The sequence below is a fragment of the Phalangium opilio genome, unplaced genomic scaffold (assembly GCF_054372755.1).
Source record: "Phalangium opilio isolate 3A_F unplaced genomic scaffold, DU_Popi_V2 ptg000054l_1, whole genome shotgun sequence".
NCBI classification, from domain to species: Eukaryota; Metazoa; Arthropoda; class Arachnida; order Opiliones; family Phalangiidae; genus Phalangium; species Phalangium opilio.
In genome coordinates this window covers 5,549,810-5,572,738 of record NW_028324173.1, presented here as the reverse complement: position 1 = coordinate 5,572,738, position 22,929 = coordinate 5,549,810, and the positions used below count along the sequence as shown (strand labels likewise).

Genomic DNA, 22,929 nt, shown 5'->3' with positions numbered 1-22,929 from the left:
TTTTGTTATTGTTTTATAAAGATGAAAGTTAATTAAATTCAAATTATTAACTAGCACTCTCGGCAACGGCCATATCACGCTGAATACACCGGTTCTCGTCCGATAACCGAAGTTAAGCAGCGTCGAGCGCAGTCACTACTTGGGAGGGAGACCACTTAGGAACACTGCGTGCCGTTGGCTTTTTCACTTTTTTTTCCTCTTTTAAATTTTAATAGATATGAAAAAAGCAAACATGTTTTCATTTTGTTATTGTTTTAAAAAGATAAAGGTTAATTTGTCTCACTTAATTTAAATTCGAATTATTAACTAGCACTCTCGGCAACGGCCATATCACGCTGAAAACACCGGTTCTAGTCCTATCACCGAAGTTAAGCACCATCGAGCGCAGTCAGTACTTGGGAGGGAGACCACTTGGGAACACTGCGTGCCGTTGGCTTTTTCACTTTTTTTTCCACATTTATATTCCAATAAATTTCAAAAAAGCAAGCATATTTTCTTTTTGTTATTGTTTTAAAAAGATGAAGGTTAATTTGTCTCACTTAATTTAAATTCTAATTATTAACTAGCACTCTCAGCAACGGCCATATCACGCTGAAAACACCGGTTCTAGTCCTATCACCGAAGTTAAGCACCGTCGAGCGCAGTCAGTACTTGGGAATACTGCGTGCCGTTGGTTTTTCACTTTTGTTTCCTCTTTTAAATTCCACCCGATTTGAAAAAAGCACACATATCTTCATTTTGTTATTGTTTTATAAAGATGAAAGTTAATTAAATTAAAATTATTAACTAGCACTCTTGGAAACGGCCATATCACGCTGAATACACCGGTTCTCGTCCGATCACCGAAGTTAAGCAGCGTCGAGCGCAGTCAGTACTTGGGAGGGAGACCACTTAGGAACACTGCGTGCCGTTGGCTTTTTCACTTTTCTTTTGCTTTTTTAAATTTTAATAGATATGAAACAAGTTGTGAAAACCAAAATATTACCTCTCCGAGTCAAGAGGTCTACTACTACAAACTTATTTACCTAGATATGGAATTATTTCACTTTTTTGAAGTAAAAATTTACGAAATATTGAAGCAGTATTCCAAACGTAGCGAATGTACAGTAAAGCAGACGACATTTCACATCGAATAAGGATAAATCTTGGTTACATGGAAATCAGTTAATGGGGAAAAGAACAGGAAATGAAGTCTACGCTTCAGTTGTTTACCCTATATTCTGATAGCTACATTCACAACTGGTTTGCAGTGTAAACACTATCGTCTCGTCTCACCTCAACAATATTCTTAGTTTGCCAACATGAATGTTAACGTTAAATAACACCAAAGCTAAATTGTAGCTAGACGCACTAATAGTCAATGCGCACCATAAAGAGAATAATAAGTCTGTAGCTACTACCAGTTTACCATAAGCCCTTTTACTAATCTAATTGCCACCATGATTTTTTCTTCTATTATAAAATCTTAACCTGATTATTTAATAGTGTATTTAACTTTTACTCTGAACCGTTAATGTCTCTTCATTTCAGACACGAAAATCAAAGCCAAAAGTTTAATTCACCTCAGGCCTCAATTATTTACTCTTTGTTTCACTAAGACTATTGCGAATAACGCTTGTTATACCCGCCGGAGTCTAGGTCTTAGTTTTCTTCATGAAATCACTAAACCAAGGATTATTCTATATACAGATGTAGTATAGCTTAAGTAATATATTAACAGCCATTTCAAATAACAATATTAAAAAAAATCTTTGGAATATCAAAATGACACAGAGTTTTAAAGCCACAAAAGTACTATATGCATCATAATTACGAAAAATACTTCCACATATTCACTTTATATTATGGAAAAAGGGAATATTAAGGTTCTGTATGATTTCTTAACACATCATTTAGAAAATGTTATTAAAAATCGAGGTTCATTTTTATTTATTGATCAATCGAAATGAAATCAATTTTAATGAGTATTTTATAGGTAATTTATTTGAATTCGGTCAAACATTTGTCCGGAAAAAAATGCATTAAAAAGTGTACCGAAAAAATCGCATGTTTTTTTTCTTCAAGGTACAAAATCCGTGACAACGATTTCTTATTGAAAATTGAATTTGAACAGTTTTTTGAATGAATATCGTTACATTTGCTTGAATTAAAGCAAAAAGTACAAAAATAGTGGTTTCAGTGGTTATATTTTAAAATAGTGAAAAAATTCTCAAAATGTTTTTCTCTGGCCGAGAAACGTCGATTTTGAAAATGTTATTAAAAATCGAGGTTCATTTTTATTTATTGATCAATCGAGATGAAATCACTTTTAATGAGTATTGTTATGGATGGATATGAAAAAAGCAATCATGTTTTCTTTTTGTTATTGTTTTAAAAGGATGAAGGTTAATTTGTCTCACTTAATTTAAATTCGAATTATTAACTAGCACTTTCGGCAACGGCCATATCACGCTGAAAACACCGGTTCTAGTCCGATCACCGAAGTTAAGCAGCCTCGAGCGCAGTCAGTACTTGGAAACACTGCGTGCCGTTGGCTTTTTCCTTTTTGTTTCCTCTTTTAAATTTCACCAGATATGAAAAAAGCAAACATATCTTCTTTTTGTTATTGTTTTATAAAGATGAAGGTTAATTAAATTCAAATTATTAAATAGCACTCTCGGCAACGGCCATATCACGCTTAAAAAACCGGTTCTCGTCCCATCACCGAAAATAAGCAGCGTCGAGCGAAGTCAGTACTTGGAAACTCTGCGTGCCGTTGGCTTTTTCACTTATGTTTCCTCTTTTAAATTCCATCAGATATGAAAAAAGCAAACATATCTTCTTTTTGTTATTGTTTTATAAAGATGAAGGTTAATTAAATTCAAATTATTAATTAGCACTCTCGGCAACGGCCATATCACGCTGAAAACACCGGTTCTCGTCCGATCACCGAAGTTAAGAAGCATCGAGCGCATTCAGTACTTGGGAGGGAGACCACTTAGGAACACTGCGTGCCGTTGGCTTTTTCACTTTTTTTTCCACATTTATATTCCAATAAATTTCAAAAAAGCAAACATATTTTCTTTTTGTTATTGTTTTAAAAAGATGAAGGTTAATTTGTCTCACTTAATTTAAATTCGAATTATTATCTAGCACTCTCGGCAACGGCCATATCACGCTGAGAACACCGGTTCTCGTCCGATCACCGCAGTTAAGCAGCGTCGAGCGCAGTCAGTACTTTGAAACTCTGCGTGCCGTTGGCTTTTTCACTTTTGTTTCCTCTTTTAAATTCCATCAGATATGAAAAAAGCAAACATATCTTCTTTTTGTTATTGTTTTATAAAGATGAAGGTTAATTAAATTCAAATTATTAGATAGCACTCTCGGCAACGGCCAAATCAAGCTGAAAACACCGGTTCTCGTCCGATCACCGAAAATAAGCAGCGTCGAGCGAAGTCAGTACTTGGAAACTCTGCGTGCCGTTGGCTTTTTCACTTATGTTTCCTCTTTTAAATTCCATCAGATATGAAAAAAGCAAACATATCTTCTTTTTGTTATTGTTTTATAAAGATGAAGGTTAATTAAATTCAAATTATTAATTAGCACTCTCGGCAACGGCCATATCACGCTGAAAACACCGGTTCTCGTCCGATCACCGAAGTTAAGAAGCATCGAGCGCAGTCAGTACTTGGGAGGGAGACCACTTAGGAACACTGCGTGCCGTTGGCTTTTTCACTTTTTTTTCCACATTTATATTCCAATAAATTTCAAAAAAGCAAACATATTTTCTTTTTGTTATTGTTTTAAAAAGATGAAGGTTAATTTGTCTCATTTAATTTAAATTCGAATTATTATCTAGCACTCTCGGCAACGGCCATATCACGCTGAGAACACCGGTTCTCGTCCGATCGCCGACGTTAGCAGCGTCGAGCGCAGTCAGTACTTGTTAATGCTGCGTGCCGTTGGCTTTTTCACTTTTGTTTCCTCTTTTAAATTCCACCCGATATGAAAAAAGCAAACATATCTTCTTTTTGTTATGGATTTATAAAGATGAAGGTTAATTTGTCTCACTTAATTTAAATTCGAATTTTTAACTAGCACTCTCGGCAACGGCCATATCACGCTGAGAACACCGGTTCTCGTCCGATCGCCGACGTTAGCAGCGTCGAGCGCAGTCAGTACTTGGGAATACTGCGTGCCGTTGGTTTTTCACTTTTGTTTCCTCTTGTAAATTCCACCCGATTTGAAAAAAGCACACATATCTTCATTTTGTTATTGTTTTATAAAGATGAAAGTTAATTAAATTCAAATTATTAACTAGCACTCTTGGCAACGGCCATATCACGCTGAATACAACGGTTCTCGTCCGATAACCGAAGTTAAGCAGCGTCGAGCGCATACAGTACTTGGGAATACTGCGTGCCGTTGGCTTTTTCACTTTTGTTTCCTCTTTCAAATTCCACCAAATATGAAAAAAGCAAACATATCTTCTTTTTGTTATTGTTTTATAAAGATGAAACTAATTAAATTAAAATTATTAACTAGCACTCTTGGCAACGGCCATATCACGCTGAATACACCGGTTCTCGTCGATAACCGAAGTTAAGCAGCGTCGAGCGCAGTCACTACTTTGGAGGGAGACCACTTAGGAACACTGCGTGCCGTTGGCTTTTTCACTTTTTTTTCCTCTTTTAAATTTTAATAGATATGAAAAAAGCAAACATGTTTTCATTTTGTTATTGTTTTAAAATGATGAAGGTTAATTTGTCTCACTTAATTTAAATTCGAATTATTAACTAGCACTCTCGGCAACGACCATATCACGCTGAATACACCGGTTCTCGTCCGAACACCGAAGTTAAGCAGAGTCGAGCGCAGTCAGTACTTGGGAGGGAGACCACTTAGGAACACTGCTTGCCGTTAGCTTTTTCACTTTTTTTGTCTTTTAAATGCCAATAGATATGAAGAAAGCAAACATATTTTCTTTTTGTTATTGTTTTAAAAAGATAAAGGTTAATTTGTCTCACTTAATTTAAATTCGAATTATTAACTAGCACTCTCGGCAACGGCCATATCACGTTGAAAACACCGGTTCTAGTCCTATCACCGAAGTTAAGCTGCGTCGAGGGCAGTCAGTAATTGGAAACTCTGCGTGCCGTTGGTTTTTCACTTTTTTTCCACTTTTAAATTCCAATAGATATGAAATAAGCAAACATATCTTCTTTTTTTATTGTTTTATAAATATGAAGGTTAATTAAATTCAAATTATTAAAAAGCACTCTCGGCAACGGCCATATCACGCTGAAAACACCGGTTCTCGTCCGATCACCGAAGTTAAGCAGCGTCGAGCGCAGTCAGTACTTGGGAGGGAGACCACTTAGGAACACTGCGTGCCGTTGGCTTTTTCACTTTTTTTTCCACTTTTATATTCCAATAAATTTCAAAAAAGCAAACATATTTTCTTTTTGTTATTGTTTTAAAAAGATGAAGGTTAATTTGTCTCACTTAATTTAAGTTCGAATTATTAACTAGCACTCTCAGCAACGGCCATATCACGCTGAAAACACCGGTTCTCGTCCGATCACCGAAGTTAAGCAGCGTCGAGCGCAGACAGTACTTGGGAGGGAGACCACTTAGGAACACTGCGTGCCGTTGGCTTTTTCACTTTTTTTTTCCTCTTTTAAATTCCAATAGATATGAAAAAAGCAAACTTATTTTCTTTTTGTTACTGTTTTAAAAAGATGAAGGTTAATTTGTCTCACTTAATTTAAATTCGAATTATTAACTAGCACTCTCGGCAACGGCCATATCGCGCTGAAAACACCGGTTCTAGTCCTATCACCGAAGTTAAGCAGCGTCGAGCGCAGTCAGTACATGGGAGGGAGACCACTTAGGAACACTGCGTGCCGTTGGTTTTTCACTTTTTTTCCACTTTTAAATTCCAATAGATATGAAAAAAGCAAACATATCTTCTTTTTGTTATTGTTTTATAAAGATGAAGGTTAATTAAATTCAAATTATTAAATAGCACTCTGGGCAACGGCCATATTACGCTGAAAACACCGGTTCTCGTCCGATCACCGAAGTTAAGCAGCGTCGAGCACAGTCAGTACTTGGGAGGGAGACCACTTAGGAACACTGCGTGCCGTTGGCTTTTTCACTTTTTTTTCCACTTTTATATTCCAATAAATTTCAAAAAAGCAAACATATTTTCTTTTGGTTATTGTTTTAAAAAGATGAAGGTTAATTTGTCTCACTTAATTTAAGTTCGAATTATTAACTAGCACTCTCAGCAACGGCCATATCACGCTGAAAACACCGGTTCTCGTCCGATCACCGAAGTTAAGCAGCGTCGAGCGCAGTCAGTACTTGGGAGGGAGACCACTTAGGAACACTGCGTGCCGTTGGTTTTTTCACTTTTTTTTCCTCTTTTAAATTCCAATAGATATGAAAAAAGCAAACTTATTTTCTTTTTGTTATTGTTTTAAAAAGATGGTTAATTTGTCTCACTTAATTTAAATTCGAATTATTAACTAGCACTCTCGCCAACGGCCATATCGCGCTGAAAACACCGGTTCTAGTCCTATCACCGAAGATAAGCAGCGTCGAGCGCAGTCAGTACTTGGGAGGGAGACCACTTAGGAACACTGCGTGCCGTTGTCTTTTTAACTTTTTTTTCCTCTTTTAAATTCCAATAGATATGAAAAAAGCAAACATGTTTTCTTTTTGTTATTGTTTTAAAAAGATGAAGGATAATTTGTCTCACTTAATTTAAATTCGAATTATTATATAGCACTCTCGGCAACGGCCATATCACGCTGAAAACACCGGTTCTCGTCCGATCACCGCAGTTAAGCAGCGTCGAGCGCAGTCAGTACTTTGAAACTCTGCGTGCCGTTGGCTTTTTCACTTTTGTTTCCTCTTTTAAATTCCATCAGATATGAAAAAAGCAAACATATCTTCTTTTTGTTATTGTTTTATAAAGATGAAAGTTAATTAAATTCAAATTATTAACTAGCACTCTCGGCAACGGCGATATCACGCTGAATACAACGGTTCTCGTCCGATAACCGAAGTTAAGCAGCGTCGAGCGCATACAGTACTTGGGAATACTGCGTGCCGTTGGCTTTTTCACTTTTGTTTCCTCTTTCAAATTCCACCAAATATGAAAAAAGCAAACATATCTTCTTTTTGTTATTGTTTTATAAAGATGAAACTAATTAAATTAAAATTATTAACTACCACTCTTGGCAACGGCCATATCACGCTGAATACACCGGTTCTCGTCCGATAACCGAAGTTAAGCAGCGTCGAGCGCAGTCACTACTTGGGAGGGAGACCACTTAGGAACACTGCGTGCCGTTGGCTTTTTCACTTTTTTTTCCTCTTTTAAATTTTAATAGATATGAAATAAGTTGGGAAAACCAAAATATTACATCTCCGAGTCAAGAGGTCTACTACTACAAACTTATTTACCTAGATATGGAATTATTTCACTTTTTTGAAGTAAAAATTTACGAAATATTGAAGCAGTATTCCTAACGTAGCGAATGTACAGTAAAGCAGACGACATTTCACATCGAATAAGGATAAATCTTGGTTACATGGAAATCAGTTAATGGGGAAAAGAACAGGAAATGAAGTCTTCGCTTCAGTTGTTTACCCTATATTCTGATAGCTACATTCACAACTGGTTTGCAGTGTAAACACTATCGTCTCGTCTCACCTCAACAATATTCTTAGTTTGCCAACATGAATGTTAACGTTAAATAACACCAAAGCTAAATTGTAGCTAGACGCACTAATAGTCAATGCGCACCATAAAGAGAATAATAAGTCTGTAGCTACTACCAGTTTACCATAAGCCCTTTTACTAATCTAATTGCCACCATGATCTTTTCTTCTATTATAAAATCTTAACCTGATTATTTAATAGTGTATTTAACGTTTACTCTGAACCGTTAATGTCTCTTCATTTCAGGCACGAAAATCAAAGCCAAAAGTTTACTTCACCTCAGGCCTCAATTATTTACACTTTGTTTCACTAAGACTATTGCGAATAACGCTTGTTATACCCGCCGGAGTCTAGGTCTTAGTTTTCTTCATGAAATCACTAAACCAAGGATTATTCTATATACAGATGTAGTATAGCTTAAGTAATATATTAACAGCCATTTCAAATAACAATATTAAAAAAAATCTTTGGAATATCAAAATGAAACAGAGTTTTAAAGCCACAAAAGTACTTAATGCATCATAATTACGAAAAATACTTCCACATATTCACTTTATATTATGGAAAAAGGGAATATTAAGGTTCTGTATGATTTCTTAACACATCAACACAAGGCTAACTGCTAACGCGACGCACTAGTGTAACAATGGACGGACACACACAGACAAAAACATAAGCTGCTTTTTAACTCTTTCCGTATTAATTTTGAGTTGAGAAACAAGATTATCTTAAATATTAAAATAAATAAAATTAGTATTAAATATTTTCTTCGTCAGTTGTTTGCCTAATTGAGCGTTACATCGTTTTGATAAAGAACAATTAAACATTCTTCAGAGATCTGACTAATATTGGCGTTTGAAATGAAGCATACGCCGGTTGCTTCGCCTTGCTCAAATAGGTAGTATATAAGGGTGTCGAACGACACTTCAAAGCAAGAACAACCGCAATTGCGAAAACCTTTGGTGGACAACCCACTCTAGGGAGGCTAGACGTTTCTCGTAACCCTAGCTGATCGCCGCGAATGTCTTAAACCAAACGATGACGATGGAGTTCGAAGCCAATGAGACAGATTGGTGTCTATGTGGAATAGACGGAAGACCAGTAGATGGTGGTGTTTAGAAGTCAGTATGCACAGACTGGTGTCCAAGTGGGATGGACAAAGACCAGAAGATGGTGGTGATTAGAAGCCAGTATGTACAGACTGGTGTCCAAGTGGAATGGACGAAGACCAGAAAATGGTGGTGATTAGAAGCCAGTATATACAGACTGGTGTCCATGTGGGATGAACGAAGACAAAAATATGGTGGTGATTAGAAGCCAGTAAGTACAGACTGGTGTCCGTGTGGGATGGACAAAGACCAGAAGATGGTGGTGTGAGAACTCAAGTAGAGGAGCCATTTCCGTGACTGTGAAAGCAGTTCGGAAATGGCGAACACGTTTGCTCCGATTTGGAAACTGCGAACGCGGTCACGTGGGTGTAACAACAGACACACAGACAGACAGACACACAGACACACACGATCGTTACAGAACCTCTCCGTGACATACGTCACTCGGAGAGGTAAAAAGCAAACATGTTTTTTTTGTTATTGTTTTAAAATGATGAAGGTTTATTTGTCTCACTTAATTTAAATTCGAATTATTAACTAGCACTCTCGGCAACGGCCATATCACGCTGAATTCACCGGTTCTCGTCCGATAACCGAAGTTAAGCAGCGTCGAGCGCATACAGTACTTGGGAATACTGCGTGCCGTTGGCTTTTTCACTTTTGTTTCCTCTTTTAAATTCCACCAGATATGAAAAAAGCAAACGTATCTTCATTTTGTTATTGTTTTATAAAGATGAAGGTTAATTAAATTCAAATTATTAACTAGCACTCTCGGCAACGGCCTTATCACGCTGAATACACCGGTTCTCGTCCGATAACCGAAGTTAAGCAGCGTCGAGCGCAGTCAGAACTTGGAAGGGCGACCACTTAGGAACACTGCGTGCCGTTAGCTTTTTCACTTTTTTTTCCTCTTTTAAATTCCAATAGATATGAAAAAGCAAACATATTTTCTTTTTGTTATTGTTTTAAAAAGATGAAGGTTAATTTGTCTCACTTAATTTAAATTCGAATTATTATCTAGCACTCTCGGCAACGGCCATATCACGCTGAGAACACCGGTTCTCGTCCGACCGCCGACGTTAGCAGCGTCGAGCGCAGTAAGTACTTGGGAATACTGCGTGCAACGGCCATATCACGCTGAAAACACCGGTTCTCGTCCGACCGCCGACGATAGCAGCGTCGAGAGCATACAGTACTTGGGAATACTGCGTGCCGTTGGCTTTTTCACTTTTGTTTCCTCTTTCAAATTCCACCAGATATGAAAAAAGCAAACATATCTTCTTTTTGTTATTGTTTTATAAAGATGAAAGTTAATTTAATTCAAATTATTAACTAGCACTCTCGGCAACGGCCATATCACGCTGAATACAACGGTTCTCGTCCGATAACCGAAGTTAAGCAGCGTCGAGCGCAGTCACTACTTGGGAGGGAGACCACTTAGGAACACTGCGTGCCGTTGGCTTTTTCACTTTTTTTTCCTCTTCTAAATTTTAATAGATATGAAAAAAGCAAACATGTTTTCATTTTGTTATTGTTTTAAAATGATGAAGGTTCATTTGTCTCACTTATTTTAAATACGAATTATTAACTAGCACTCTCGGCAACGACCATATCACGCTGAATACACCGGTTCTCGTCCGATCACCGAAGTTAAGCAGCGTCGAGCGCAGTCAGTACTTGAGAGGGAGACCACTTAGGAACACCGCGTTCCGTTGGCTTTTTCACTTTTTTTTCCTCTTTTAAATTTTAATAGATATGAAACAAGTTGGGAAAACCAAAATATTACATCTCCGAGTCAAGAGGTCTACTACTACAAACTTATTTACCTAGATATGGAATTATTTCACTTTTTTGAAGTAAAAATTTACGAAATATTGAAGCAGTATTCCTAATGTAGCGAATGTACAGTAAAGCAGACGACATTTCACATCGAATAAGGATAAATCTTGGTTACATGGAAATCAGTTAATGGGGAAAAGAACAGGAAATGAAGTCTACGCTTCAGTTGTTTACCCTATATTCTGATAGCTACATTCACAACTGGTTTGCAGTGTAAACACTATCGTCTCGTCTCACCTCAACAATATTCTTAGTTTGCCAACATGAATGTTAACGTTAAATAACACCAAAGCTAAATTGTAGCTAGACGCACTAATAGTCAATGCGCACCATAAAGAGAATAATAAGTCTGTAGCTACTACCAGTTTACCATAAGCCCTTTTACTAATCTAATTGCCACCATGATCTTTTCTTCTATTATAAAATCTTAACCTGATTATTTAATAGTGTATTTAACTTTTACTCTGAACCGTTAATGTCTCTTCATTTCAGGCACGAAAATCAAAGCCAAAAGTTTACTTCACCTCAGGCCTCAATTATTTACACTTTGTTTCACTAAGACTATTGCGAATAACGCTTGTTATACCCGCTGGAGTCTAGGTCTTAGTTTTCTTCATGAAATCACTAAACCAAGGATTATTCTATACACAGATGTAGTATAGCTTAAGTAATATATTAACAGCCATTTCAAATAACAATATTAAAAAAAATCTTTGGAATATCAAAATGAAACAGAGTTTTAAAGCCACAAAAGTACTAAATTCATCATAATTACGAAAAATACTTCCACATATTCACTTTATATTATGGAAAAAGGGAATATTAAGGTTCTGTATGATTTCTTAACACATCAACACAAGGCTAACTGCTAACGCGACGCACTAGTGTAACAATGGACGGACACACACAGACAAAAACATAAGCTGCTTTTTAACTCTTTCCGTATTAATTTTGAGTTGAGAAACAAGATTATCTTAAATATTAAAATAAATAAAATTAGTATTAAATATTTTCTTCGTCAGTTGTTTGCCTTATTGAGCGTTACATCGTTTTGATAAAGAACAATTAAACATTCTTCAGAGATCTGACTAATATTGGCGTTTGAAATGAAGCATACGCCGGTTGCTTCGCCTTGCTCAAATAGGTAGTATATAAGGGTGTCGAACTACACTTCAAAGCAAGAACAACCGCAATTGCGAAAACCTTTGGTGGACAACCCACTCTAGGGAGGCTAGACGTTTCTCGTAACCCTAGCTGATCGCCGCGAATGTCTTAAACCAAACGATGACGATGGAGTTCGAAGCCAATGAGACAGATTGGTGTCTATGTGGAATAGACGGAAGACCAGTAGATGGTGGAGTTTAGAAGTCAGTATGCACAGACTGGTGTCCAAGTGGGATGGACAAAGACCAGAAGATGGTGGTGATTAGAAGCCAGTATGTACAGACTGGTGTCCAAGTGGAATGGACGAAGACCAGAAAATGGTGGTGATTAGAAGCCAGTATATACAGACTGGTGTCCATGTGGGATGAACGAAGACAAAAAGATGGTGGTGATTAGAAGCCAGTAAGTACAGACTGGTGTCCGTGTGGGATGGACAAAGACCAGAAGATGGTGGTGTGAGAACTCAAGTAGAGGAGCCATTTCCGTGACTGTGAAAGCAGTTCGGAAATGGCGAACACGTTTGCTCCGATTTGGAAACTGCGAACGCGGTCACGTGGGTGTAACAACAGACACACACACACAGACAGACACACAGACACACACGATCGTTACAGAACCTCTCCGTGACATACGTCACTCGGAGAGGTAAAAAGCAAACATGTTTTTTTGTTATTGTTTTAAAATGATGAAGGTTTATTTGTCTCACTTAATTTAAATTCGAATTATTAACTAGCACTCTCGGCAACGGCCATATCACGCTGAATTCACCGGTTCTCGTCCGATAACCGAAGTTAAGCAGCGTCGAGCGCATACAGTACTTGGGAATACTGCGTGCCGTTGGCTTTTTCACTTTTGTTTCCTCTTTTAAATTCCACCAGATATGAAAAAAGCAAACGTATCTTCATTTTGTTATTGTTTTATAAAGATGAAGGTTAATTAAATTCAAATTATTAACTAGCACTCTCGGCAACGGCCATATCACGCTGAATACACCGGTTCTCGTCCGATAACCGAAGTTAAGCAGCGTCGAGCGCAGTCAGAACTTGGAAGGGCGACCACTTAGGAACACTGCGTGCCGTTAGCTTTTTCACTTTTTTTTCCTCTTTTAAATTCCAATAGATATGAAAAAGCAAACATATTTTCTTTTTGTTATTGTTTTAAAAAGATGAAGGTTAATTTGTCTCACTTAATTTAAATTCGAATTATTATCTAGCACTCTCGGCAACGGCCATATCACGCTGAGAACACCGGTTCTCGTCCGACCGCCGACGTTAGCAGCGTCGAGCGCAGTAAGTACTTGGGAATACTGCGTGCAACGGCCATATCACGCTGAAAACACCGGTTCTCGTCCGACCGCCGACGATAGCAGCGTCGAGAGCATACAGTACTTGGGAATACTGCGTGCCGTTGGCTTTTTCACTTTTGTTTCCTCTTTCAAATTCCACCAGATATGAAAAAAGCAAACATATCTTCTTTTTGTTATTGTTTTATAAAGATGAAAGTTAATTTAATTCAAATTATTAACTAGCACTATCGGCAACGGCCATATCACGCTGAATACAACGGTTCTCGTCCGATATCCGAAGTTAAGCAGCGTCGAGCGCAGTCACTACTTGGGAGGGAGACCACTTAGGAACACTGCGTGCCGTTGGCTTTTTCACTTTTTTTTCCTCTTCTAAATTTTAATAGATATGAAAAAAGCAAACATGTTTTCATTTTGTTATTGTTTTAAAATGATGAAGGTTAATTTGTCTCACTTATTTTAAATTCGAATTATTAACTTGCACTCTCGGCAACGACCATATCACGCGGAATACACCGGTTCTCGTCCGATCACCGAAGTTAAGCAGCGTCGAGCGCAGTCAGTACTTGAGAGGGAGACCACTTAGGAACACCGCGTTCCGTTGGCTTTTTCACTTTTTTTTCCTCTTTTAAATTTTAATAGATATGAAACAAGTTGGGAAAACCAAAATATTACATCTCCGAGTCAAGAGGTCTACTACTACAAACTTATTTACCTAGATATGGAATTATTTCACTTTTTTGAAGTAAAAATTTACGAAATATTGAAGCAGTATTCCTAACGTAGCGAATGTACAGTAAAGCAGACGACATTTCACATCGAATAAGGATAAATCTTGGTTACATGGAAATCAGTTAATGGGGAAAAGAACAGGAAATGAAGTCTACGCTTCAGTTGTTTACCCTATATTCTGATAGCTACATTCACAACTGGTTTGCAGTGTAAACACTATCGTCTCGTCTCACCTCAACAATATTCTTAGTTTGCCAACATGAATGTTAACGTTAAATAACACCAAAGCTAAATTGTAGCTAGACGCACTAATAGTCAATGCGCACCATAAAGAGAATAATAAGTCTGTAGCTACTACCAGTTTACCATAAGCCCTTTTACTAATCTAATTGCCACCATGATCTTTTCTTCTATTATAAAATCTTAACCTGATTATTTAATAGTGTATTTAACTTTTACTCTGAACCGTTAATGTCTCTTCATTTCAGGCACGAAAATCAAAGCCAAAAGTTTACTTCACCTCAGGCCTCAATTATTTACACTTTGTTTCACTAAGACTATTGCGAATAACGCTTGTTATACCCGCCGGAGTCTAGGTCTTAGTTTTCTTCATGAAATCACTAAACCAAGGATTATTCTATATACAGATGTAGTATAGCTTAAGTAATATATTAACAGCCATTTCAAATAACAATATTAAAAAAAATCTTTGGAATATCAAAATGAAACAGAGTTTTAAAGCCACAAAAGTACTAAATGCATCATAATTACGAAAAATACTTCCACATATTCACTTTATATTATGGAAAAAGGGAATATTAAGGTTCTGTATGATTTCTTAACACATCAACACAAGGCTAACTGCTAACGCGACGCACTAGTGTAACAATGGACGGACACACACAGACAAAAACATAAGCTGCTTTTTAACTCTTTCCGTATTAATTTTGAGTTGAGAAACAAGATTATCTTAAATATTAAAATAAATAAAATTAGTATTAAATATTTTCTTCGTCAGTTGTTTGCCTTATTGAGCGTTACATCGTTTTGATAAAGAACAATTAAACATTCTTCAGAGATCTGACTAATATTGGCGTTTGAAATGAAGCATACGCCGGTTGCTTCGCCTTGCTCAAATAGGTAGTATATAAGGGTGTCGAACTACACTTCAAAGCAAGAACAACCGCAATTGCGAAAACCTTTGGTGGACAACCCACTCTAGGGAGGCTAGACGTTTCTCGTAACCCTAGCTGATCGCCGCGAATGTCTTAAACCAAACGATGACGATGGAGTTCGAAGCCAATGAGACAGATTGGTGTCTATGTGGAATAGACGGAAGACCAGTAGATGGTGGTGTTTAGAAGTCAGTATGCACAGACTGGTGTCCAAGTGGGATGGACAAAGACCAGAAGATGGTGGTGATTAGAAGCCAGTATGTACAGACTGGTGTCCAAGTGGAATGGACGAAGACCAGAAAATGGTGGTGATTAGAAGCCAGTATATACAGACTGGTGTCCATGTGGGATGAACGAAGACAAAAAGATGGTGGTGATTAGAAGCCAGTAAGTACAGACTGGTGTCCGTGTGGGATGGACAAAGACCAGAAGATGGTGGTGTGAGAACTCAAGTAGAGGAGCCATTTCCGTGACTGTGAAAGCATTTCGGAAATGGCGAACACGTTTGCTCCGATTTGGAAACTGCGAACGCGGTCACGTGGGTGTAACAACAGACACACACACACACACCCAGACACACAGACACACACGATCGTTACAGAACCTCTCCGTGGCATACGTCACTCGGAGAGGTAAAAAGCAAACATGTTTTTTTTGTTATTGTTTTAAAATGATGAAGGTTTATTTGTCTCACTTAATTTAAATTCGAATTATTAACTAGCACTCTCGGCAACGGCCATATCACGCTGAATTCACCGGTTCTCGTCCGATAACCGAAGTTAAGCAGCGTCGAGCGCATACAGTACTTGGGAATACTGCGTGCCGTTGGCTTTTTCACTTTTGTTTCCTCTTTCAAATTCCACCAAATATGAAAAAACCAAACATATCTTCTTTTTGTTATTGTTTTATAAAGATGAAAGTTAATTAAATTAAAATTATTAACTAGCACTCTCGGCAACGGCCATATTACGCTGAATACACCGGTTCTCGTCCGATTACCGAAGTTAAGCAGCGTCGAGCGCAGTCAGTACTTGGGAGGGAGACCACTTAGGAACACTGCGTGCCGTTGGCTTTTTCGTTTTTTTTCCTCTTTTAAATTTTAATAGATATGAAAAAAGCAAACATGTTTTTTTTGTTATTGTTTTAAAAAGATAAAGGTCAAATTGTCTCACTTAATTTAAATTCGAATTATTATCTAGCACTCTATGCAACGGCTATATCACGCTGAAAACACCGGTTCTCGTCCGATCACCGAAGTTAAGCAGCTTCGAGCGCATACAGTACTTGGGAATACTGCGTGCCGTTGGCTTTTTCACTTTTGTTTCCTCTTTTAAATTCCACCAGATATGAAAAAAGCAAACGTATCTTCTTTTTGTTATTGTTTTATAAAGATGAAGTTTAATTAAATTCAAATTATTAACTAGCACTCTCGGCAACGGCCATATCACGCTGAATACACCGGTTCTCGTCCGATAACCGAAGTTAAGCAGCGTCGAGCGCAGTCAGTACTTGGGAGGGCGACCACTTAGGAACACTGCGTGCCGTTAGCTTTTTCACTTTTTTTTTCCTCTTTTAAATTCCAATAGATTTGAAAAAAGCAAACATATTTTCTTTTTGTTATTGTTTTAAAAAGATGAAGGTTAATTTGTCTCACTTAATTTAAATTCGAATTATTATCTAGCACTCTCGGCAACAGCCACATCACGCTGAGAACACCGGTTCTCGTCCGACCGCCGACGTTAGCAGCGTCGAGCGCAGTCAGTACTTGGGAATACTGCGTGCAACGGCCATATCACGCTAAAAACACGGGTTCTCGTCCGATCACCGAAGTTAAGCAGCGTCGAGAGCATACAGTACTTGGGAATACTGCCTGCCGTTGGCTTTTTCACTTTTGTTTCCTCTTTCAAATTCCACCAGATATTAAAAAAGCAAACATATCTTCTTTTTGTTATTGTTTTATAAAGATGAAAGTTAATTTAATTCAAATTATTAACTAGCACTCTCGGCAAAGCCCATAACACGCTGAATACACCGGTTCTCGTCCGATTACTGAAGTTAAGCAGCGTCGAGCGCAGTCAGTACTTGGGAGGGAGACCACTTAGGAACACTGCGTGCCGTTGGCTTTTTCGTTTTTTTTCCTCTTTTAAATTTTAATAGATATGAAAAAAGCAAACATGTTTTTTTTGTTATTGTTTTAAAAAGATAAAGGTCAAATTGTCTCACTTAATTTAAATTCGAATTATTATCTAGCACTCTATGCAACGGCTATATCACGCTGAAAACACCGGTTCTCGTCCGATCACCGAAGTTAAGCAGCTTCGAGCGCATACAGTACTTGGGAATACTGCGTGCCGTTGGCTTTTTCACTTTTGTTTCCTCTTTTAAATTCCACCAGATATGAAAAAAGCAAACGTATCTTCTTTTTGTTATTGTTTTATAAAGATGAAGTTTAATTAAATTCAAATTATTAACTAGCACTCTCGGCAACGGCCATATCACGCTGAATACACCGGTTCTCGTCCGATAACCGAAGTTAAGCAGCGTCGAGCGCAGTCAGTACTTGGGAGGGCGACCACTTAGGAACACTGCGTGCCGTTAGCTTTTTCACTTTTTTTTTCCTCTTTTAAATTCCAATAGATTTGAAAAAAGCAAACATATTTTCTTTTTGTTATTGTTTTAAAAAGATGAAGGTTAATTTGTCTCACTTAATTTAAATTCGAATTATTATCTAGCACTCTCGGCAACAGCCACATCACGCTGAGAACACCGGTTCTCGTCCGACCGCCGACGTTAGCAGCGTCGAGCGCAGTCAGTACTTGGGAATACTGCGTGCAACGGCCATATCACGCTAAAAACACGGGTTCTCGTCCGATCACCGAAGTTAAGCAGCGTCGAGAGCATACAGTACTTGGGAATACTGCGTGCCGTTGGCTTTTTCACTTTTGTTTCCTCTTTCAAATTCCACCAGATATTAAAAAAGCAAACATATCTTCTTTTTGTTATTGTTTTATAAAGATGAAAGTTAATTTAATTCAAATTATTAACTAGCACTCTCGGCAAAGCCCATAACACGCTGAATACACCGGTTCTCGTCCGATTACTGAAGTTAAGCAGCGTCGAGCGCAGTCAGTACTTGGGAGGGAGACCACTTAGGAACACTGCGTGCCGTTGGTTTTTCGTTTTTTTTTCGTCTTTTAAATTTTAATAGATATGAAAAAAGCAAACATGTTTTTAACCTCTCCGAGTGACGTATGTCACGGAGAGGTATTACACCGGCCGTGTCTGTGTGTCTGTGTGTCTGTCAGACCCCACGTGACCGCGTTCGCAGTTTGCGTATTGGAGCAAACAAATACCCGATTTCCGGAACGCGTTCGCGGTTCACGGAAATTTGGCCATTCATCTACCAACACAAGTCTTTACTAACTGGCTTCTAAGGACCACAATCTGCTAGTCTTTGTCCATCCCACATGGACACTAGTCTGTACTTGCTAGCTTCTAAGCACCACCATCTTCTGTTCTTTGTCAATTTCACCTTGACACCAGCTTCTATGCACCACCATCTTCTGTTCTTCGTCAATTCCACATTGACACCAGGTTCTATGCACCACCATCTTCTGTTCTTCGTCAATTCCACATTGACACCAGCTTCAATGCACCACCATCTTCAGGTCTTTTGTCCATTCCACATGGACGCCAGTCAGTGCATTCTGGCTTCTTTTCCTCCGTCATCGTTTGGTTCCAAGATATACGCGGCGATCGGCTAGGGTTACGAGAAACGTCTAGCCTCCCAATGGCAGGGCTTCCACCATCGGTTCACGCAAATGCGTTTTTATCTATTATTTGGTTTTAAGATATACGCGGCGATCGGCTAGGGTTACGAGAAACGTCTAGCCTCCCAATGGCAGGGCTTCCACCAAAGGTTCACGCGAATGCGTTTTTATCTATTATTATAATGGAAACGAAACGTATATATACCCCAAAATTTGAAAAAAGCGGGCAAGAGGGGTACCCTTCACTTTAAACGTCAATATTAGCAAAGTTTCGAAAGATAATAGGAACAACTTTATTTTAAACGATTTAACTATTTTGAAAGTTATTTACTGGCGATTAAAATAATTAAAAATAATTATATTTATTTAAATATTAAAGATAAACCCAAGTACCGAAGTCGTTAAATCATTGCCTCCTATATCTATCAAGGCCCGTGCATTGCGTTATATTTCGTACATTGTCTCTTATATCTTTTTAGGCCCGTGCATTGCGTTATATTTCCTACATTGCCTCCTGTATCTATCTAGGCCCGTGCATTGCGATATATTTTTGAGAACAACAACCAAAATGGGAAGCTCCTCTCAGAACCATAATAATTTGTTTTCTCTGTTATATGAAATGAAAATATGGATAATATTTTCGGCAATTCGATTTGAATGGCTCTTTCTGATGTATCATTCTCTCAGCACTGTTCATAATGGACAGGAACTTAGAGCTTCGAGACACTTGGAATTACGATAGTGTTTCAAATCCTCTGTAATGAGGGCTTAACGACTTGGAGTGACTGGAAAGATAGATACACATCCTATTTTTTAGTTGTTCCATGCGTACCACAATGTTGCCAGGCGTTTATTGAAGGATGCTTGGGTACTTGGTACAGACTGTTACGTCTACCAAGTTTCCTAGCATCCAAGAATAAATAGGATTCATAGAAGCCAGTGTTATGGGCATGTCATGGGTCAAGTCGTTAAATATATCGACGCAGTTAAATAGCTGATGGCATTATTTTATCCACTTTCTCATTGCGTTTCGAGTGGAAGTTCAACTTTGGCACGGACGACAGATGGCGCTCTTAACCTTCTACCCCCAAAAATCGCAGTTGTCTGCTCGTTTTCCCCTTCCGCGTTTTTTCGTTATAAACTTATGATTTAACGAACTGTTAAGATAAAATTTCATATTTCCTTAGACAGATAAGCTTCTACTCCTTTCATCTTACTCCCAGTTAGATTTAACCTTGTTAAAACATAATCAGATGAATTTGAGTTATAATGTCTAGGAGTGATAGAGACATTTTTACCGATGTCTAGAGATGTTAACCTTAAGCGAAATTGTTTTACGTTTGAATAAAAATACCGCTTCCAGTAGTGGGTTTATAGTACTCCTTGTTTGTGTAAGATTAGTGTAGCTGTAGAGCGTTGTTGCTGTTTAGTTTATACGCCCCCTAGGCCTATTTGTGAAAGACGTTTTTTTACGCACTTTTATCATTCTTTATTTGAAAAAAGTGTTGGCAATGTATATTTTTTAAATATGACGGAATTGCTGTTGGTATGATAGCGCCCTATTCGCGAAAAAACCTTTTTTTAAACAGTTGATTCATTCTTTGATAGAATTTCGAAGGAAGAAGTTAAGTGTTAAATTTGCTCGAATAATTTTGTTCGGCAAATAATATAATTAAGCCTTACGTATTACTGAAGGAGATTGATTTTGCCAACCTGTGTGAGTATTTAAGGAGATTGATTTTGCCAACCTGTGTGAGTATTTAAAGCAAAGGGCGGCTCCGTTGATGCCCCTGAAAGATGCCTTTTCTGCTTCACGTTGGCTAAGCTTGCCAAAGGCTAGTTAAACCAAAGGCAGGAACCAATGGGACCTAGTGCATTAGGTCTGATTGGTTCCTGCCTTTGGCAAGGTAAAATTCGTGTCCAGAAGATTAGCCAGCATGCTAGGGGTGATAATGGAGCCGCCTGTTACTTTAAGGAGATTGATTTTGCCAACCTTTGTGAGTATTTAACTGATTAATAAGTAAATGGAGGAAGATAATAATTTAAGTAAAGAGGAAATCAGAAAACGAAAGGCAAGGGAAAGAATGAGGGCAAAAAGGTCAGATCCTGAATTTAGGAAACGAGAAAATGAAAGGAGAAGAGCGTTAGCCGCGGAAAAAAGGCTGTTTCTGGAACAGGTTCTAGCACACAAAATGTTGGTCCTACCGCGAGGCCAGTTGGCCATGATCGTACGAAAGATAATGCATTAAATAAATGTTCTATTGAAAGTACTGTAGGCGTAGGCATATCTATTAATAAGGAACCCAATAATGTACAAAATGTTAATGCTAATATTAGTGAAATCATCGAAAGCGATGAACAAGTACGAGCCTAGCTTATGTGTGATTGGGTTGTGGCTTCCATGTTTTGGGGACATTTGCTTTTTGTGTGGCGATGTATGATTCAGCTTTGATATGGACAAATGTTACAAATCATACTGGTAGACTAAGAATACGGTTGAGGTATAGCAAGAGAGTAGAGTTTCCCCAGCAATTGAGAGATATTGAAAAGGCTTGAACAATTGACTATTTTAAAATTGAATTCCTGCACTTGCAAAGAATTAAAAAAAGCGATAGATGCATATATTTAGGTTGTTTAAGGGGTAGTGATAGTCATCTCCACTCGGAGAGGTAATATTTTGGCTTTCCCAACTTGTTTTGTTATTGTTTTAAAAAGATGAAGGTCAAATTGTCTCACTTAATTTAAATTCGAATTATTATCTAGCACTCTAGGCAACGGCCATATCACGCTGAAAACACCGGTTCTCGTCCGATCACCGAAGTTAAGCAGCGTCGAGCGCATACAGTACTTGGGAATACTGCGTGCCGTTGGCTTTTTCACTTTTGTTTCCTCTTTTAAATTCCACCAGATATGAAAAAAGCAAACGTATCTTCTTTTTGTTATTGTTTTATAAAGATGAAGGTTAATTAAATTCAAATTATTAACTAGCACTCTCGGCAACGGCCATATCACGCTGAATACACCGGTTCTCGTCCGATAACCGAAGTTAAGCAGCGTCGAGCGCAGTCAGTACTTGGGAGAGCGACCACTTAGGAACACTGCGTGCCGTTAGCTTTTTCACATTTTTTTCCTGTTTTAAATTCCAATAGATTTGAAAAAAGCAAACTTATTTTCTTTTTGTTATTGTTTTAAAAAGATGATGGTTAATTTGTCTCACTTAATTTAAATTCGAATTATTATCTAGCACTCTCGGCAACGGCCATATCACGCTGAAAACACCGGTTCTCGTCCGACCACCGAAGTTAAGCAGCGTCGAGCGCAGTCAGTACTTCGAAACTCTGCGTGCCGTTGGCTTTTTCACTTTCGTTTCCTCTTTTAAATTCCACCAGATATGAAAAAAGCAATCATATCTTCTTTTTGTTATTGTTTTATAAAGATGAAGGTTAATTAAATTCAAATTATTAAATAGCACTCTCGGCAACGGCCATATCGCGCTGAAAACACCGGTTCTCGTCCGATCACCGAAGTTAAGCAGCGTCGAGCGCAGTCAGTACTTGGAAACTCTGCGTGCCGTTGGCTTTTTCACTTTTATTTCCTCTTTTAAATTCCATCACATATGAAAAAAGCAAACATATCTTCTTTTTGTTATTGTTTTATAAAGATGAAGGTTAATTAAATTCAAATTATTAAATAGCACTCTCGGCAACGGCCATATCACGCTGAAAACACCAATTCAAACAAAAGTGAAAAAGCCAACGGCACGCAGTATTCCCAAGTACTGACTGCGCTCGACGCTGCTAACGTCGGCGATCGGACGAGAACCGGTGTTCTCAGCGTGATATGGCCGTTGCCGAGAGTGCTAGATAATAATTCGAATTTAAATTAAGTGAGACAAATTAACCTTCATGTTTTTAAAACAATAACAAAAAGAAAATATGTTTGCTTTTTTCATATCTATTGGAATTTAAAACAGGAAAAAAAGTGAAAAAGCTAACGGCACGCAGTGTTCCTAAGTGGTCGCCCTCCCAAGTACTGACTGCGCTCGACGCTGCTTAACTTCGGTTATCGGACGAGAACCGGTGTATTCAGCGTGATATGGCCGTTGCCGAGAGTGCTAGTTAAT

At 38.1% G+C, this 22,929-nt stretch overlaps 4 non-coding genes and 28 pseudogenes across 4 annotated transcripts; 31 read left to right on the top strand and 1 right to left on the bottom strand.

Moving 5' to 3' along the window:
• The first annotated feature begins 61 nt into the window (after window positions 1-61).
• Window positions 62-180, top strand: LOC149671022 (5S ribosomal RNA; annotated as a pseudogene).
• Window positions 181-317: 137 nt separating this feature from the next.
• LOC149671021 (5S ribosomal RNA) lies at window positions 318-436 on the top strand (annotated as a pseudogene).
• Window positions 437-797: 361 nt separating this feature from the next.
• LOC149671020 (5S ribosomal RNA) lies at window positions 798-916 on the top strand. Its single transcript, XR_016367747.1, has one exon. It is a non-coding gene; the product is annotated as a 5S ribosomal RNA (ribosomal RNA).
• Window positions 917-2,883: 1,967 nt separating this feature from the next.
• LOC149671019 (5S ribosomal RNA) lies at window positions 2,884-3,002 on the top strand (annotated as a pseudogene).
• A 137-nt stretch (window positions 3,003-3,139) lies between these two features.
• Window positions 3,140-3,242, top strand: LOC149671018 (5S ribosomal RNA; annotated as a pseudogene).
• Window positions 3,243-3,589: 347 nt separating this feature from the next.
• LOC149671017 (5S ribosomal RNA) lies at window positions 3,590-3,708 on the top strand (annotated as a pseudogene).
• Window positions 3,709-4,531: 823 nt separating this feature from the next.
• On the top strand, window positions 4,532-4,649 carry LOC149671016 (5S ribosomal RNA; annotated as a pseudogene).
• A 137-nt stretch (window positions 4,650-4,786) lies between these two features.
• LOC149671015 (5S ribosomal RNA) lies at window positions 4,787-4,905 on the top strand (annotated as a pseudogene).
• A 357-nt stretch (window positions 4,906-5,262) lies between these two features.
• On the top strand, window positions 5,263-5,381 carry LOC149671014 (5S ribosomal RNA). Its single transcript, XR_016367546.1, has one exon. It is a non-coding gene; the product is annotated as a 5S ribosomal RNA (ribosomal RNA).
• Window positions 5,382-5,518: 137 nt separating this feature from the next.
• On the top strand, window positions 5,519-5,637 carry LOC149671013 (5S ribosomal RNA). Its single transcript, XR_016367706.1, has one exon. It is a non-coding gene; the product is annotated as a 5S ribosomal RNA (ribosomal RNA).
• Window positions 5,638-5,775: 138 nt separating this feature from the next.
• On the top strand, window positions 5,776-5,894 carry LOC149671012 (5S ribosomal RNA; annotated as a pseudogene).
• Window positions 5,895-6,014: 120 nt separating this feature from the next.
• Window positions 6,015-6,133, top strand: LOC149671011 (5S ribosomal RNA; annotated as a pseudogene).
• A 137-nt stretch (window positions 6,134-6,270) lies between these two features.
• On the top strand, window positions 6,271-6,389 carry LOC149671010 (5S ribosomal RNA). The gene has a single exon (XR_016367425.1). It is a non-coding gene; the product is annotated as a 5S ribosomal RNA (ribosomal RNA).
• Window positions 6,390-6,523: 134 nt separating this feature from the next.
• Window positions 6,524-6,642, top strand: LOC149671009 (5S ribosomal RNA; annotated as a pseudogene).
• Window positions 6,643-6,779: 137 nt separating this feature from the next.
• Window positions 6,780-6,882, top strand: LOC149671008 (5S ribosomal RNA; annotated as a pseudogene).
• Window positions 6,883-7,228: 346 nt separating this feature from the next.
• Window positions 7,229-7,347, top strand: LOC149671007 (5S ribosomal RNA; annotated as a pseudogene).
• Window positions 7,348-9,596: 2,249 nt separating this feature from the next.
• On the top strand, window positions 9,597-9,715 carry LOC149671006 (5S ribosomal RNA; annotated as a pseudogene).
• A 451-nt stretch (window positions 9,716-10,166) lies between these two features.
• On the top strand, window positions 10,167-10,285 carry LOC149671005 (5S ribosomal RNA; annotated as a pseudogene).
• A 137-nt stretch (window positions 10,286-10,422) lies between these two features.
• LOC149671004 (5S ribosomal RNA) lies at window positions 10,423-10,541 on the top strand (annotated as a pseudogene).
• Window positions 10,542-12,791: 2,250 nt separating this feature from the next.
• On the top strand, window positions 12,792-12,910 carry LOC149671003 (5S ribosomal RNA; annotated as a pseudogene).
• A 451-nt stretch (window positions 12,911-13,361) lies between these two features.
• Window positions 13,362-13,480, top strand: LOC149671002 (5S ribosomal RNA; annotated as a pseudogene).
• Window positions 13,481-13,617: 137 nt separating this feature from the next.
• Window positions 13,618-13,736, top strand: LOC149671001 (5S ribosomal RNA; annotated as a pseudogene).
• A 2,253-nt stretch (window positions 13,737-15,989) lies between these two features.
• Window positions 15,990-16,108, top strand: LOC149671000 (5S ribosomal RNA; annotated as a pseudogene).
• A 359-nt stretch (window positions 16,109-16,467) lies between these two features.
• On the top strand, window positions 16,468-16,586 carry LOC149670999 (5S ribosomal RNA; annotated as a pseudogene).
• A 454-nt stretch (window positions 16,587-17,040) lies between these two features.
• On the top strand, window positions 17,041-17,159 carry LOC149670998 (5S ribosomal RNA; annotated as a pseudogene).
• A 359-nt stretch (window positions 17,160-17,518) lies between these two features.
• Window positions 17,519-17,637, top strand: LOC149670997 (5S ribosomal RNA; annotated as a pseudogene).
• Window positions 17,638-18,091: 454 nt separating this feature from the next.
• On the top strand, window positions 18,092-18,210 carry LOC149670996 (5S ribosomal RNA; annotated as a pseudogene).
• Window positions 18,211-21,576: 3,366 nt separating this feature from the next.
• Window positions 21,577-21,679, top strand: LOC149670995 (5S ribosomal RNA; annotated as a pseudogene).
• A 122-nt stretch (window positions 21,680-21,801) lies between these two features.
• On the top strand, window positions 21,802-21,920 carry LOC149670994 (5S ribosomal RNA; annotated as a pseudogene).
• Window positions 21,921-22,057: 137 nt separating this feature from the next.
• Window positions 22,058-22,160, top strand: LOC149670993 (5S ribosomal RNA; annotated as a pseudogene).
• A 122-nt stretch (window positions 22,161-22,282) lies between these two features.
• On the top strand, window positions 22,283-22,385 carry LOC149670992 (5S ribosomal RNA; annotated as a pseudogene).
• Window positions 22,386-22,794: 409 nt separating this feature from the next.
• On the bottom strand, window positions 22,795-22,913 carry LOC149670991 (5S ribosomal RNA; annotated as a pseudogene).
• Between the last annotated feature and the right edge of the window lie 16 nt (window positions 22,914-22,929).